Genomic DNA, 18,252 nt, shown 5'->3' with positions numbered 1-18,252 from the left:
TCTAGAGAATACCTATTTATAGTATATTGAAGATAAAAAGCAAACTAAGTATTAGCCTAAGTTAGACTAAGTATAAATAGGATCTAGTAGCTAATAGTTAGGAAAAGTAGAAGCCCATAGGACTAAAGGGAGCTAGTAGTAAAGCCTTAGACCCTTAAAGGAATTTAAGGACAACACCTAAATTTATAAGTTAAATGGCAAGATTAACAGTTTAAGGTATTAATAGATAGTGGAGCAATAAGGAACCATATCTCGCTAGCAGCAGTTAAAAGAATAGGATTACTACATAGATAGAAAGAATAACCTTACCTACTAGTGATGATTTTAGGAGATCCGATAGCCTATAAAAAAAGTATTATTAATTTTAAAACAGGACCTATTTAGCTAACTATTAAAGGAAGATAAATTAAGATGTCTTTTAACATATTACTATTAAGGAATAATAAGGCAGTATTAGGAATGCCTTAGTTATAAAAATATAATCTAAGGATTAATTGGATTATAGGCCAGGTCAATATTAGGGATACTTAACGCCGTAAGATATAATAATAAGCCAAGTTAGTATGGTATTAAGTAGGAGCGACCTATAAAGAAATAGAGAAAAGACTAAGCTATATACTAAAGAGATACTATAAGTATAGTAAGAAATTATGGTTACTAGAAAGTAAGAAGCTATTAGAGTATATAATATAGGACTATAAGATAGAATTAGAACTAGAAATAAGTCTAAGGTTCTTTCTAATCTACAAGCTTACCAAAAAAGAAGGTAGAGCATTAAAAGAGTTTATCTAAGAAAATCTATAAAAGGGATATATTAGACCATCGCAGTTATTAGCGGGTTATCTAGTACTATTTGTACTAAAGAAAAATGGCAAACTAAGGCTATATATCGACTATAGATAGTTAAACAGCATCACTAGGAAGGATAGGTATCCTTTACCCTTAATTAGCGAAATCTAAGATAGGATAGGTAATGCGCAAATCTTTACGAAGATAGATCTAAGATGGGTATACCATTAAATTAGAATTAAGGAAGGCAACGAATAGAAGGCAGCCTTTAGGTTAAAGGAAGGACTATATAAGCTGTAACCGACTACGGTGCTGCCGAGACAGCCTCAACGCCACCCAATATATTGATCGCAGATCAATATTGCTTGCAGATCACTGTTCCCATTTTAGCTACCATTTCATGTATATATTCCACTTAATACCCATAGATTTATAATCAAGTTGCTTGTTTAATTCCCACACACTGCAAAGCTTACATAAGCCATTAGTTATGCAATTTAGGCTTATAAATATACTAGTAACGTTCCAGAAGCGTATTAACAATATATTAAGAGAATACTTAGATAAATTTGTTATAGTATATTTTAACGACATTATTATCTACTTAATAACTAAGGAAGAATATAGAGAACACGTTAAATAGGTCTTAAGAAGACTATAAGAAGAACAAATGCTAGTAGCAATTAAGAAATGCGAGTTCTTTACTAGGAAGACCAATTTTATAGAATTTATTATTAAACTAGGCCAATTTAGTATAGATCTAAAGAAGATCAAGGCTATAGTAAATTGGTAAGAACTAGAAAACGTTATATAGTTAAGATTATTTCTAGGGTTTTGTAATTACTATAGAAGGTTTATAGCGTAATAGTTAAAGGATATTAAGCTATTTACGCAATTAATAAAGAAAGAAGAACTATAGGTATAGGGAGAGGAATAATAGAAACTATTTAAGGAAGTTAAGAATTTGTTTACCTAGGAGCTAGTTCTTAAGATCTATTAACTAGGACTAGAGATAGTTATAAAAATAGATATATTAGACTTTATATAGAAATATTAAGATAGATAGCACCTAGTAGTATATTATAGTCGGAAGATAACACTACTAAAACTAAACTATAACATCTACAATAAGGAGTTATTAGGTATAGTTACAGTACTAAAGGAATAAAGAGCATTCTTGTAAGGTATAGAGAAACTATTTATAGTTAAAACGGACTATAAGAACCTAACAGGATCCTAATAATAAAGGAACTTAATTAAAGATAAGTTAGATAGGCGGAAATGCTTATAGAATACTATTTTAAGATTTAGTATACTAAGGGCACAGATAATACACAAGCCGATATATTAAGTTAAAAAGCTAAACTATAAAATAATGAAAAGCCATTAGGGGCTTTACTGCAAAAAGATATAGACGGATTAATTAGATATAATTATCCAAAAATTGTAATAACTTAAGAAGATAAGTTAGAGAAAGTTTATAAAATACTAGAAAGCTTTTAGGTATAAAGAATTCTAAAGGTATAACTAGAAGATCTATAATCGGATATATATAAAAACTAAAAAGCGAAGTATATCCTAAGAAGTATAGTAGAGTACTTTATAGAAGAGTTCTATAAAGGAGTGACTTAAGGATGCAACGGAGCCATGGGCTTAGTGTTAAGACTTTAAGAGGAGTATATTATTGACGGAATTTAAAGGATAGCTAGAAGGGTTACTAAAGAGTATTTAGATTGCTAGAGAAATAAACTAATAAGGCATAAGCTATATAGAGGGCTATAACCTATTAAAATACTAGAGAGACTATAGGAAGTTATATTATAGGACTTTATTATTAAGTTACTAAAGTTAAGAGATCCTATTACCGGATAAGATTATAACGTGATCTTAATAATAGTAGATAAGCTTATAAAGTGGGGATACTTTATAGCATATATGGAAGAAATCTTAGCAGAAGATGTCGCTAGAATCTATATTAAAGAAGTATTCGCAAGATATAGAGCACTAAGTAAAATTATATCGGATAGAGATCTAAGATTCGTAGCAGTATTTTAAAAGGTATTTTTAGCGGAATAAGGAGTTTAAGTAGCAACTTCCACTATATATTATCCGCAGATAGACGGTTAAACGAAAAGATTAAACTAGATACTAGAGCAGTATTTAAGGCATTATATTAATTACGCATAGAATAATTAGGTATTATTATTACCAGTTATATAGTTTATATATAATATAACACCATAAGAAGGAATGGGTACTTTACTATTTAAGGCGAATTATAGATATAAGCTAAGGACATTATTATCGCTATATTAAGTAAGAAAGATAAGTAGTATAGCTAAGTAGAGAATGGAGACTTTAATAAATCTTTATATAAACCTTATAGAAACAGCTAAGGTAGTATAGTAAAGAATAAAGAAATACTACGATGCTAAAAGATCTAAGGGACTAGATCTTAAGGAGGGAGATAAAGTATAGCTACTATACAAAAATTTTAAGAGTTGACGACTAAGTAAGAAGTTGGACTATATTAGACTAGGACCTTTTAAAATTATTTAGAGGATTTTATTAGTTACGTATAAGTTAAACCTACTAGCTAAAATAAAGATCTACCCTATATAGCATATCGCAATGCTAAAGCCGGTATACGGGAATATTAAGCTACCGGTTTATAAAGCAGATATATATAGAGGATAAGAAGAAAACGAGTGGTAAGTTTTAAAGATTATTAGTTATAAGGACATTAATAATAAAACATAGTATAAGGTTAAGTAGATAGGCTATAATAAGACTACCTAGGAACCACTAGAGAATTTAAAAAACGCTATAAAAAAGGTATAAAAGTATTAGAAGAAAATAGGTTAGGTAATATTAATAAAGAAGGATTGCTAAAGAATAAGTTACCTAAGGGGGACCTAGGAAGAGCAACTGCTAAACTACTTAGAGTTGTTTCCTCTACTATAGGAAGAGAATTGGTTTTCTTATTTTTCTTATTACTAAGTTCCTATAGACCTTATTTTATAAGTTTCTACTTCTTAAAATAAACCTTCTTATAAACTTTCTTAAGACGAATTAGTTAAGTAGATGCAGTAAGACAAAACTTAAGGGCCCGTTACTAAGTATTAATAGCCTCTTTCTTAGTATTATGAGAGCGGTAAAGTTCCGCTAATACAATTAAGAGCTCATTATTAAGCTTTATAGCAGTAGATTAAACACAAGACCCTATAACAAATTACTTAGGGAACTTAAAGACTATTAAGGGTTATAGGACGTGTATATTTAGTGTTAAAAGCAGAGCAAACATCGTAAGACAACTAAATGTTTACTTTAGTGTACTCTGAGTAAGAGGAAGGTTGCTAAGATAAGGGACTTGCTAATATAATATAAATTAACCCCTCTTTCGCATAACGAGAACACAGAGACGGTATAATTTCACCTAGCGATAGTATGGAGGCAACTATACGCGCACAACAAAGGGTAAAAGAAGAAGAAGAAGCTTTAGGTATAATAAGTAACAATATTAACTAAATTAATTAGACGGACATTACACCTCTAGTAAATAACTTAGAGATATTAAGAATCTTTAAGGATAAAGATAAAGAGGAGAGAGATAGTGTTATAGACGCTTTAAGTATAATATTATAACTACTAGGAGAGGAGTTAAAAGAAGCTAGTTAGTTAATAAGGGTATAGTTTAGAATAGATTTAGTGAAACTATATAATAAAGAATGGTAACTAAGGTTATATAATGTAATCTATATAATCTATAGGATCTATATAATCCGTAATAGAGTAAATAGAGCGTACGTACATTATATATAAGAAGGATTTTATAGGAGTACGGTTATATATTTAAGGACCCTTAGTCCCTACCTAGATAGTTCCTTTCTTATAGTAATTCTTAGAATATAATTAGAGTTAATCTGTTAGGCAACCACTCCACCAGTTATTATTATATTGTTAACTTTAATTTGCATTACCTATACACCTAGCCTATTAACAGAACCCACCGTAGTACTTGCTATAAAGTTCCGTTATACACTGCCCTTATTCTATAACATTACGTTACGCCTTTTTACTACTAACGCTTAGCCTATAACCAATTCTACGTCTCTATAATACTATAGGCGCTACTAAAAGCAGCGTGTTTATAAATGACCTTACTTTATACTTCTAAGGAACCTATAATAGTAAGACGATATTTCTTACTAGCTACTATATTAAACCTAAAGAACAATCTAATACCTATACTTAACCTATAACGCCAATTAATCCTAGAAGAATTTGATTTATTAGCCCTAACCCCTAAGGAGATAGAGACTAATAATATCTTATCTTTTATTAACTATATAACTACAAACAAGTAAATAAAAGGGCTACTACCTATTAAAATCAAAATATAAGACGCTAAGAGGTTTATAAAAATGGTAGTATAAGACCCTAATAAATACTACCGCCTTCTATAGAACTACTACCTAAAGCTTATATAAGCTAAGATACGTACTGCTTAAGATCGCAATATTATCTAAGACCTATAAGTTTATAAGGCGCTCGCCGATAATATATATTAAAAAACTAAAGATAACCTCTATGTGTCTAAACGCGACGTCTAATAGTTAAAGAAGAATAAGATTATACTAATTGCTACAGTTACTAAAAAAGAAGGCATAATTAAATACCTATAATCTTAGCTTAATAAGCACATTTATAATAATACTAGACACCTCTTTATTATATATAACGCCACCTAAGTCTTTATACCCCCGGCAACTTTATCTACTTAACGCTTAATAAAGGGTTAGCGCTAAGCAGCTTTACCTAATAGAAACCCCTACTAAAGTAGCGATAATAAAAGCTATAATAATCGGACCTAAACTGCTACTATAGGATCTAATATACGCTACCCTAATCCCCTAGTCTTTTAAGGAGATTATAAGAAATACAGCTACTAGAAGATATAAATCCGCAAGAAACTAACTTAAAGCGCCTACCTTTTTCCTATAGAAGACACTAAGATTGGCTATATTATTAGGCGAATAAAGGGTATACTATTTAATAGACTCTTCGCCTAATAGGAGACTAGTAGCCCCTAAAAGTAGTAGTCTTACTAAGAAGTCCTTAATAATCTCAACCTAATATACCACGACTATAACCTACTAGCTACTAACTAAGCTAAACTACATGCCTTAAAGATAAGCCTTACTAAATTATTTAATAAGTTCTATATTAAATTCTAGGAATACACTAAAGCCCTTACCTAAGATAATACTAAAGACTAGGAAGATCTCCTTAAAAAAGTTACTTATTACCTTAGTTACGCAGCTACCAGCTATAACTACAACAATGTTTATAAGATGGTAGCAGCCCTATAAAAGATTAAACGACGACTAAATTAGATTACTACTACTAACCTTTACTTAAAGACCTCTCTATAAAAGCCCTTTAGACTTACTAAACCTATACATACTAAGCCACCGACGCCTACTACCTTAGGTGCTACTAGAGCTAATATTAACCTTTCTATACTAACCTTTCCGTAAAAACTCCTAGACGGAGAGCGTAAGCTACTTTAGGAATTAGAACGCTGCTATAGATGCTATTAAGAAGGCTATTATTACGATAACCTAAACTACCTAATAGTTAGGTTTAGTACCTACCGCCTAATACTTAACCTAATACCCTAAACACTAAATATATTATTATATACCACTACTATATAAGATAAAGATGTAGTAATAGTAGTAGAATTAAATACGGAAATGGAAAACGCTAAGTCTTAACCCTAAGTCGCGGGTTAGGACGCTCTAATAATAGAGGGATTTATATATTAGCCTACTTAATAAATAACTTAGTAAAGATAAACGGACGGAAATAGATAGTTTTACCTATAATAGAAACTACTGCTATAAAATAATATAAAAGCCGTTCTATAATTAACTGTAGAGCTACTAACTAATTTATAGATACCTAACTTATGCGTATTTATAACCTACCTACCTTACCCCTTACTAAAGCCCACGCCCTATAATTTACTAACGGTAGTTATACCGTATAGAAGATTACCTATATAGTATAACTCTATTTAGATATAAATAGGCACTAAAAAGAGCTCTAGGCCTATATTATACCACTTACTAACTACCCTATTATCCTTAGAATAAGCTAGCTTAAATAATATAACCCCACTATTAACTAGAAAAAGAAAGAAGCAACCTTTAACTCTAAATACTGTAGAGAGACTTGCCTAGGATATAGCCTAACCACCTTTATTTACTTACTAGGATATTAACCTAAGAAACCTTTTATTATTCTACCTATAACTAACTACTACTATATAAGTGCCGCGGCCTTCTACCGTATAGTATATAGGAAAGGCTAAACCGTTACTATAGCTTTCTAATTATAACTATATAAGCTTAATAAAAAATAAAACTACGTCCTCTATAGTAATAGGATAGACATAATTAACCTTTTAGAAGATAACGCCCCTATAGAACTCTATAGACTTTTACCTTTAGACTTTAAGAAGTTTATAAAACTTAAAAAAGGACTTACTAACAAAGAATTCCGTAAGCTCCTCCCTAAGAGGTACTACAACTTTATTAATATATGCTTATAAAAGGGCGTAAATATACTCCCCCTATATTAACCTAATAACTATACTATTAATATTAAATAAGGAAAAATGCTACCTTATAAGAGACCTTACCTAATATTAAAAGACGAACTTCTAGTTATAAGAAAGTATATTAATAAGCACCTTAATAAAGGGTTTATTCGTCCTAGCATATTACTAGTAGCTACCCCTATTCTTTTTACTAAGAAGCTAAAAGGAGATATCTAATTCTGCGTTAACTATAGAGGACTTAATACTATTATAATTAAAAACTAATACCTAGTACCACTTATACGGGAGACCCTTAAATAGCTTAGCTAAGCTAAAATCTATACTAAGCTTAATATTATCGCCGCCTTTAACTATCTTTAAATACAGAAAGGTAATAAATAGAAAACCGCATTTATATTGCGCTTCGGCCAATTTAAATATACTATTATACCCTTTAGCGTATATAACGGCCTAGGCACCTTTTAAAGCTATATTAATAACGCCTTATAGAACTACCTTAACGACTTCTACTCCGCGTACTTAGACGATATACTTATTTATAGTAATAACCCTTTTAAGTATACCAAACACGTTTAAAAGGTCCTATAGTGCCTTAGGGATATAGGACTTTATATTAACTTAAAGAAATATAAATTCTTAGTTATAAAAGTAAAATACCTTAAACTAATTATTACTACTAAGGGTGTCNNTATNGACCNTAAGAAGGTANNTATAATTACTAAATAGTAAGCCCCTAACTGTATTAAGGATATATAAGCCTTCCTTAGTTTTGCTAACTTCTATTAGAAATTTATATATAACTTCTTAGGCGTAGTAGCACTATTTATAGCAATAATACGAATAAAGGGCCTTTCTGTAAAAGGAAGAAAAACGTACCTATACTTTACCTAGACGCCTAAATATAAGAAGGCGTTCTAAGACCTTAAAAATGCCTTTACTAAAGCACCTATCCTAGCCCACTTTATACTAGGATAATAACTTTATCTTAAAACCAACTTTTTAAACTACGTTAACGCAGGCGTCCTTTTCTAGATAGGTGACGACGGTTTCCTTTACCTAGTTATATTCTACTCGTCTAAGCTTATACTATAAGAGTATAACTATAAGATCTATAATAAAGAACTCCTTATAATTATATAAGCGTTTAAAGAATTCTAATTAGAACTTTCCTTAGTAAAGCCTAACTAGCTAACTAAAGTCCTTACGGACCATTATAACCTTAAGTACTTTATAATTACGAAGTAGCTAAACTAACGCTAAGTATATTAGAATAAGTTCCTCTCTAGTTTTAACTTTAAAATTGTATATAGACTAGGAGTATAAGGTACTAAACCTAATAGCCTAATACGCCGCTCGTAAGACCTTCCTTAGTTTAAAAATAACCCCTATAATTAGTTCTAATAATAAATAATCCTAAAAGCACAAAATTTGGCCCTAGGTATACTATCTATAATAAAGCCAACTATACCTTAGCTTTATACTATAGAACTAGAGTTACCTCCTAAAATTAATAAGCTTATTACTATAGCATATAACACCTCTATTAACCTATTACTATATTAACTTATTGCCGTAAAGACCGTTAGCGCCTATACGCTACCTACTAACCTTTAAAGCTTAGGCTAAATTAATATAGCAGCCTTAGAAGTAAAAGAAAGTAGGCTCTATTATAAAGGTCGCCTATTTATCCCTAATATTATAAACGCTTTAAGTACAATGCTACAACTATTTGGAGAAGAGTTAGAGGAAGCTAGTTGGTTAATATAGGCACGGTTTAGAATAGAACCCATAGAACTATATAACGAGGAATAGTAACTAAGGTTATATAATATGCTACGTATTAAATAAGAGGAATAAGAGGAACTTATATACCTTATATATAATACGTACATTATATATAAAAAGGATTTTATAGGAGTACGGTTGTGTATTTAAGGACCCTTAATCCCTACCTAGATAGTTTCTTTTTTATAGTAATTTTTAGAATATAATTAGAGTTAATCTATTAGGCAACCACTCCACTAGTTATTATTATATTATTAACTACTATCTTTATATTTCCTATACACCTAGCCTATTAACAGAACCTATTATAGTTCCTACTATAAGATTCTGTTATATAATTACTACTATAGTTACGGTATTAAATATAGGAAGTTAAATAACATGCCACCAAAAGCAGCCACCATAACGTTATTAACGGCGGCAACTACTTTAGGGTTAGGGGGTAATATTAGTATAGCGGACACTAACTCGTAATAACCTATAACGGTAAGATAATTATAGGAAATAGTTAACTAGTTAATAGAAAATAATATAGCACTTAAAAATAAGATTAATGGGATAGGCGTAGCAAAGGTTAAGTTACTATTAATTAAAAGATTCTTAGAAGAGAGATTAAAGCTTAAAGGATTTCTTATATAAATATACTTTAAGGTAGTATAGGAGGGAGCAAAGCTAGTAATATTTATAGATTAAATAGCGTATACAGGACTGTTCTTAATAGGAAGGGCACTTAAATAGTTTAAGTCTTACCTTATAGAAATATAGGTAAACGGAATAATAACTATAAACTAAGAAGTACGGTTTATGTTTTTAAGCTAGGACGGATTTATAGAACGACTTATATAAATATTTAGAGACCTAGAGGCAATAACTATAGCGGAAAGAAAACTCTAAGACATTATATAGTAAACCTTAGCAATTAAGTATATAATATAGTTTTAAATATTAGCAATATAAGTTAAGTGGAATAATAAGGCGCTTATAGTATAGTATAAATAAGGACTTAAGGCTAAAGTCTAAGACGTAATTATTCTAATAGAAAATACGAATACCCTAAGGGAATTAATAGATTAAGTAATAAAGATTAATAATAGGATCTACTAAAGGGAATAAACCAAAAGAGGTTAGGATAGAGTTTTATAGTTATATAAGACGTAAAGCACGTAATAACTAAAGCTAAGTTAGAAACTATAGTATAGCGTAGAGCTAATAAACCTAAGTAGTACTAAAGAAACCTATAAAAGATAAAGTAAAAAACCATAGAAACCTAAAGGTTAAGAATTAAGTAATTATAGAACTAAGAAGCATAGGCTAAACTAAGGATCTTAATAGTAGAAGATATTTAAGCGGACTCTATAGCAAAAGCAATGGTTTAAAAATAGAGCTTATATAAATTACGGAAAATAGGGTTATTTCGCTAAAGACTATAGAAGTAGTTAGAGTTATTATATAGTAAAGGGAACTAAACTAATAGTATATAATATATATATATAGAGGGATAATAGTACACTATAAGGAACAAAAGAATATTTAATTAAAAGTTTTGCGTTTTATTATAATAATATATACTAAATTTATAAAGATGCTAAGTATAGTATAAGCTATTAGCTATAGGAGCTAAAGTTAAAAGAACTTAAAAGAACCAAAGAGTTAAATAAAGAATAAGATTAACTCTATAAGCTAGATTAAGATATTATAGCAATATACGGACAATAATTAGTAATAATAATAATAGAGTTAAAGTACTTATTAATTAATAGCAATAAGGATAGTAAAGGAACTAACTAGGGGTATCTAAACCTTAATAACGTAATAAAAGTAAAAACTAAGACCGCTATAGAGTAAGGTTTAATAATGGGTATTATAATACTATTAGATACGGTATCTATTACTTTATAAAATAGAAGAAGTAATATCTAGAGATAATTAAGTAAGTAGATAACTACTAGTACTAGCTTACTACTTAATAAAGGCAAAAGGCTATAGGCTTAAGATTCTTAAGACGAGATAAGAGATAACTAAGATTCTTAAGATAAGATAAGGCACGCTTAAGGACCTATAACAGATGAAAACCAATAGGATAGAGCAACGGCTTAGTTTAGCAATATATAAATAAGCTTAGGACGAAGTTTCCTAAAGGTATAAGACTCTTAAGATAAGATAAGAATACGAATAAAGTTTAATTAAACTAAAGCTAGAGCTAAGCTTAAGTTAAAAGTAAGCTTAGGGTTAAAGAATCTAAGGGATTAAGAATTCGGAGTATAAATTAGAACACCTATAAGTAAAAGGTAAGAAGCTTCTTTATAGATTAGAGAATCTATAGTATAAATAGTAATTAGACTAGGAAATAGATATATAGACCTAGAAAACTTACTAGGCGAATATAGTATTTAACCTAAAAATTAAAAAGTTAATACGGCGATTAAGAAGTAAGAGAACTTTAAAGATTTAATTATAAGACGTAAACAATAAGAAACTATAAATAAGTTTAAAGCAAAAATCCTTATATAGTAAGAAAAGAAACTAGATATAAGATCTAGTATACTAGGTCATATAAGGGACAAAGTACCTATATAAAAAATTACTAATAGGCCGAGAATAGGTATACTAAAAGCTAAGTAGCTTACTAAATTGGAAAATAAAGAGGATCTAGGGATTCTAACTAGGTTTAAAGAACAATATATAAAAGGCTATTATAACGTAGTAATAAGAAGATACTTCTTTACGGACAGACTATATATACTCTAGCAGCTATACTAAAAGTAGTATAGGCAACAATATAATAACAAGTAGGAAGATTTCTATATATAGTTAGATAAAAAAGTTATCCAAGACTACCTAATTACGGAAAAAGCAATAAATTATATTAAGGGAGCCTTAATTATAATATTAAAGGATCTAAAGGAACAATTAGAGGACTAAAAAAGCAAAAGATGTATCTTAGTACCTATAAATAAAGCCGCAACGTTTAAATCAGCACGATAAAGGTTTAAACTTAAGGATAAAAATAAGCCAAGAGTTAACCTAAAGCACCTAGCACACTATACGCTATTATAGATTATATATATAGATAATATATACAAAATGCATAAGAATCTAAAGGAAAAGAATTAGAAATACCCTATAAGGATATACTAGATAATAAATAAATAATAGTATAGAAATACTAAGTATATATACGGCTAGCATCCAGTAGAAGTCTAAAAGGAAGGAGATTTAATACTTTAACTAGGAAGATTCCTTATAGAAAAATACTTAGATGGATAATAGTAGTAGAAATGCCTAAAAAATATATATTTATAGTATATTAAAAATAAAAAATAAACTAGGCATTAGCTAAAGAACGAGCTAAGTATAATAAAATTAAGTAGCTAATAATTAGGAAAAGTAGAGGCCTATAGAACTAAAGGGAGCTAGTAGTAGAGCTTTAAACCCTTAAAGGAATTTAAGGATAATACCTAAACCTAAAAGTTAATTAGTAAGATTAACAGTTTAAAGTATTAGTAGATAGTAAAGTAATATAAAACTATATCTTACTAATAGCAGTTAAAAGAATAGGGCTACTACATAGGTAAAAAGAGTACCCTTATTTATTAGTAATAATTTTAGGAGATCTAATAGCCTATAGAGGAGGCATTATTAATCTTAAAATAGGACTAATTTAGATAACCATTAAAGGGAGATAAGTTAAGATGTCTTTTAATATATTACCATTAGGGAATAATAAAGCAGTATTAGAAATGCCTTAGTTACAAAAATATAATCTAAAGATTAATTAGATTACCGGTTAGGTTAATATTAAAGATACTTAATGCTATAAAATATAATAATAAACTAAGTTAGTATAGTACTAAGTTGGAGCGATATATAAGGAGACTAATTAGGGATTAAGTTATATACTAAAGAGATACTATAAGTATAGTAAGAAACTATAGTTACTAAAAAGTAAAAAGCTATTAGAATATATAGCATAGGACTATAAGATAGAGTTAAAACTAGAAATAAGTCTAAAATTCTACCCAACTTATAAGTTAACAGAAAAAGAGTTATAGGCACTTAAAAAGTTTATCTAGGAAAATCTTTAAAAGGGATATATTAGACTATTATAGTTATTAGTAGGATATCTAGTACTATTTATACTAAAGAAGAATAGAAAACTTAGGCTATATATTAACTATAAATAGTTAAACAGCATTACTTAGAAGAATAGGTATTCTTTACCCTTAATTAGCAAAATCTAAGACAGGATTAGTAATACGCAAATCTTTACAAAAATAGATCTAAAATGGGCGTACTATTAGATTAGGATTAAGGAAGGTAATAAATAAAAGGCAGCCTTTAGGTTAAAGGAAGGACTATATAAACTACTAGTTATGCAATTTAGGCTTATAAACGCACTAGCAATGTTTTAAAAGTATATTAATAATATATTAAGAGAGTACTTAGATAAATTTATTATAGTATATTTTAATAATAATAATATTTACTTAATAAGTAAGGAAGAATATGGAGAATACGTTAAATGGGTTTTAAAGAGACTATAAGAAGAATAGATACTAGTAGCAATTAAGAAATGCAAGTTCTTTACTAAGAAAACCAATTTTATTAGATTTATTATTAAACTAGGCCAACTTAGTATAGATTTAAAGAAGATTAAGGCTATAGTGAATTAGTAAGAACTAAAAAATATAACGCAGTTAAGGTTGTTTCTAGGGTTCTATAATTACTGTAGAAGGTTTATAGCTTAATAGTTAAAGGATATTAAGCTACTTATAAGATTAATAAAGAAAGAAGAACCATAGGTATAGGGAGAGGAATAAAAGGAACTGTTTAAAAAGATTAAGTAGTTGTTTACCTAAGAGCTAGTTCTTAAGATCTATTAACTATAGCTAGAAATAGTGGTTAAGATAAATACATTAGACTATATACTAGAAGTGTGCTTTCTATAGAAATATTAAAATAGATAGCACCTAGTAGTATATTATAGTTAAAAGATAACACTACTAGAATTAAACTATAACATCTATAACAAGGAGTTATTAGGTATAGTTATAGTATTAAGGGAATAAAGATTATTTTTATAAGGTATAGAGAAACTATTTATAGTTAAGATAAATTATAAGAACTTAATAGGGTTCCTAATAATAAAAGAACTTAATTATAGATAGGTTAAATAGGTAGAGATGCTTATAGAATACTATTTTAAGATTTAGTATACTAAGGGTACAGAGAACGTATAAGTAGATACTTTAAGTAGAAAGGATAAACTATAAAGCGATAAAAAGCCATTAGGGGCTTTACTGCGAAAGGATATAGATAGATTAATTAGGTATAATTATCTAAAGATTATAGTAATATAAGAAGAGAAGATCTATAAATTACTAAAGAGTAATTAGATATAAAAGATCTTAAACTTATAAATAAAGGATCTAGACTTAGAGTAGTATAAAAATTAAGAAGTAATATACGTACCAAGATCTATTATAAAGGAGTTTATTAAGTTATTTTATAAAGGACTAACTTAAGGATATAACGGAGCTATAGGCTTAGTGTTAAGACTTTAAGAGGAGTATATTATTAATGGAATCTAGGGACTAGCTAGGTAAGTTATAAAGAATATCTAAATTACTAAAGGAATAAATGTAACGGAACCTTATAGTAGAAACTACAATGGGTTTTATTAATAGGCTAGGTATATAGAAAATGTAAAGATAGTAGTTAACAACGTAATAATAACTAGTGGAGTAATTGCCTAATAAATTAACTCTAATTATATTCTAAGAATTACTATAAGAAAGGAACTATCTAGGTAGGGACTAAGGGTCCTTAAATATATAACCATACTCCTATAAAATCCTCCTTATATATAATATATATATTATATATATTATATATAGGCGTATACCGCGTATACTATATATACTGCGTATAACATTATATAACTTACTTACTATTCTTTATTATATAGTTCTACGGATTCCATCCTAAACTGTATCTATATTAACTAACTAGCTTCTTCTAACTCCTCTCTAAGTAGTTATAACCTCGTACTTAAAGCGTTTATAACACTATCTCCCTCCTCTTTATCTTCGTCCTTAAAGATACCTAGTATCTCTAAGTCGTTTACTAAAGGTATAATATCCGTCTAATTAATTTAGTTAATATCGTTACTTATAATGCCTAAAGCCTCTTTTTTTTATAAGCGTAATATTATACCTATACTATTGCTGCAATATTATCGCTTAGTGAAATAATACCATCTCTATATTCTTATTATGTAAAAGAGGGGTTATTTTATATTGCATTGGCAAGTCCTTTATTTTAATAACCCTCTTTTTATTTAGAGTGCACTAAAGTAAATATTTAATTGTTTTACAATATTCGCTCTACTTCTAACGCTAAGTATACGCGTCCTATAACTCTTAATAGTCTCTAAGTTCCCTAAGTAATTTATTATAAGGTCTTGTGTTTAATTTACTACTATAAAGCTCGATAGTAAGCTGTCTATCGCCTTAGCGGAGCTTCGTCGTTTACGTAACGCTAAGAAGGAGGCTGCTAATGCTTAACAACAGGCTCTTAATTCTCGTCTTGCTGCGTTTACTTAGTTAATTCGTCTTAAGAAAGTTTATAAGAAGGTTTATTTTAAGGAGTAGAAACTTATAGAATAAGGTCTATAGGAACTTAATAATAAAAAAACGGATTCTCTTCTAATAGAGAAGGAAATAACTCCGAGTAGTTCGGCAGTCGCTCTTTCTAGGTCTCCCTTAGGTGACTCGTTCTTTAGTAATTCTTCTTTATTAATATTACCTAACCTTTTCTCTTCTAATACTCCTATACCTTTCCTATAGCGTTCTTTAGGTTCTCTAGTAGTTCCTAAGTAGTCTTGTTATAGCCTATCTACTTTACTTTATACTATATTTTATTGTCTACGTCCTTATAACTAATAATCTTTAAAACCTACTATTTGTCTTCCTCTTATCCTCTATATATGTCTGCCTTATAAACTAGTAGCTTAACATTTCTATATACTAGCTCTAGTATTATAATATACTATATAGGGTAAATCTTTATCCTAGCTAGTAGGTTTAACTTAAATATAACTAATGAAATTTTCTATATAATTTCGAAAGGTCCTAGTCTAATATAGTCTAACTTCTTACTTAGTTGTTAACTCTTAAAATTTTTATATAGTAGCTATACTTTATCTCCCTCCTTAAGATCTAGTCCCTTAGATCTCTTAGCATTGTAGTACTTTTTTATTCTTTACTATACTGCCTTAGCTATTTCCGTAAGGTTTGCATAAAGATTTATTAAACTCTTTATTCTTTACTGTCACGGGATAGGGGCAGTGGCTAAAAAGCGTATGTATTTAAGGAGTCTATAAGACGTTACACGATCAATCGTAAAGGTTGAGGGCGTAAGGAGGTAATATACCTACGCGTAGCTGACATAAGCTGTACGCGAGGTATACGCGAGAGCACGGGGCTCTCCTATAGAGGCCCCTACGGTAGGGTTCCGTAATATTACCCCCCCTCTTATAGAGGCGGAGCTCCGGCAACGCTGTGGTTACTATATACATATAGAAGAGACACTTAAGGTATAGAAAAGAAGAAAAAGGGGGGTATTGCTAAAGGCTTAAAACGACGTTATGTGATAGGGCTTAGCATCTAAGAATCCGACCAATTAGATAACTTTGACCGCCGGTTAAAGTTCCTGAACATCTTAATGATATTCCGGTCACGTGATCGCACTTTACTATAATTTAACGGCAATCTAACGGCAATTTGCCCTTACGTAGTAATATACAACGGTTTAACTCTATAAGGGCTCCTATAGGGGATTAGGTATAAAGTCTCTGCTTAGGCCCGGTTTCTATAGGTTCGCGTAGTAAAAGTCGCTAATTAGATCCTTTACATTTTTAAAGTCTTCCTATAGTTGCCATTCTAGCTAATCTATATTAAATCCTATATATATAGCTCTGTAGTAGAGCCGTCGTCCTTTACCTTTACCAAAGTATTTAAAGTCGATAATTTATTTAACGGTCCACTCCTTATGGTTTTTGTCTTTGTTCTTATCTCGGATTAGTACTAGTAGGGGTTTAAGCTGTATCTGCCCTAATAAGGGGTTAGGCTAATAGAGGTGTAGTAGCTATAGGTAAAATACGGGCTATATCCTACGGGTGGCTAGGGCAGGTAGGAGTTCTAGCTTATATACAGCTCCCCTATTAATAACTCGTTTAATTAGATAAGGGCCGAGGTTCTTATAATTAAGTGACTTTATAGGCCTCTGCGTAGAGATATTACGTATATCTAGCTATACCCAGTCGCCAACACGTATCTCCGGTGGTGGCGTTTTATAACGGTTGGCGAAGTAGGCCTATTTTACTTAAGCCTAGGCCATTTCTCCCTTGCAGTAGTTAAGTAGATTTTTTATACGGTCTATATACTAGTCGGCAAGTAATATCTTAAGGCGTTTTCCATATAGTAGTTTCTTATTAATAGGTTCTAGTAGCTCTATGCCAGATTAGGGGTAATAACCCTTATTCGCGAAGAATGGGGTAAGTCCTGTAGTAGTTAAGACGTAGTTATTTACTGCGAATTTACCTAGTAGGAGGTAATCTACTTAGTTATCTTAACTATAGGCAACTACCTGCCGTAGGTACGCTTTTATACTAGTATTAGCGTTTTCTAGTTGCCTAGTAGTTTTATAGTAAAAGAATATAGACATTTTAACGGAGATGCTAAGGCGTTAGCAGATTCGTCTCTATATATCGGAGTTAAATTATATGCCTTGGTCGGACGTAATCGAGTTAGGTAACCTATGTAGTCGGTAAACTTCGCGAAGGAAGGCGTCAGTAACATCGCTAACGGCTACGCCTTCGGTTAGGACGTAGTGGCGCTCTTTTATAAGTCGGTATATTATTATAAGGATGTTCTTATAGGTACGGCCGTGTCGTTTATAGGGTAGTAGGTTAATAATAAAATCTATGGCGATATCTGCCCATTATTATATAGGTACTAGTAGAGGGTGCAATAGTCCTTAGTACTTTG

Source organism: Cenococcum geophilum (assembly GCF_001692895.1).
Source record: "Cenococcum geophilum 1.58 unplaced genomic scaffold K441scaffold_20, whole genome shotgun sequence".
Taxonomy (NCBI): domain Eukaryota; kingdom Fungi; phylum Ascomycota; class Dothideomycetes; order Gloniales; family Gloniaceae; genus Cenococcum; species Cenococcum geophilum.
This window is presented reverse-complemented; position numbering follows the sequence as displayed.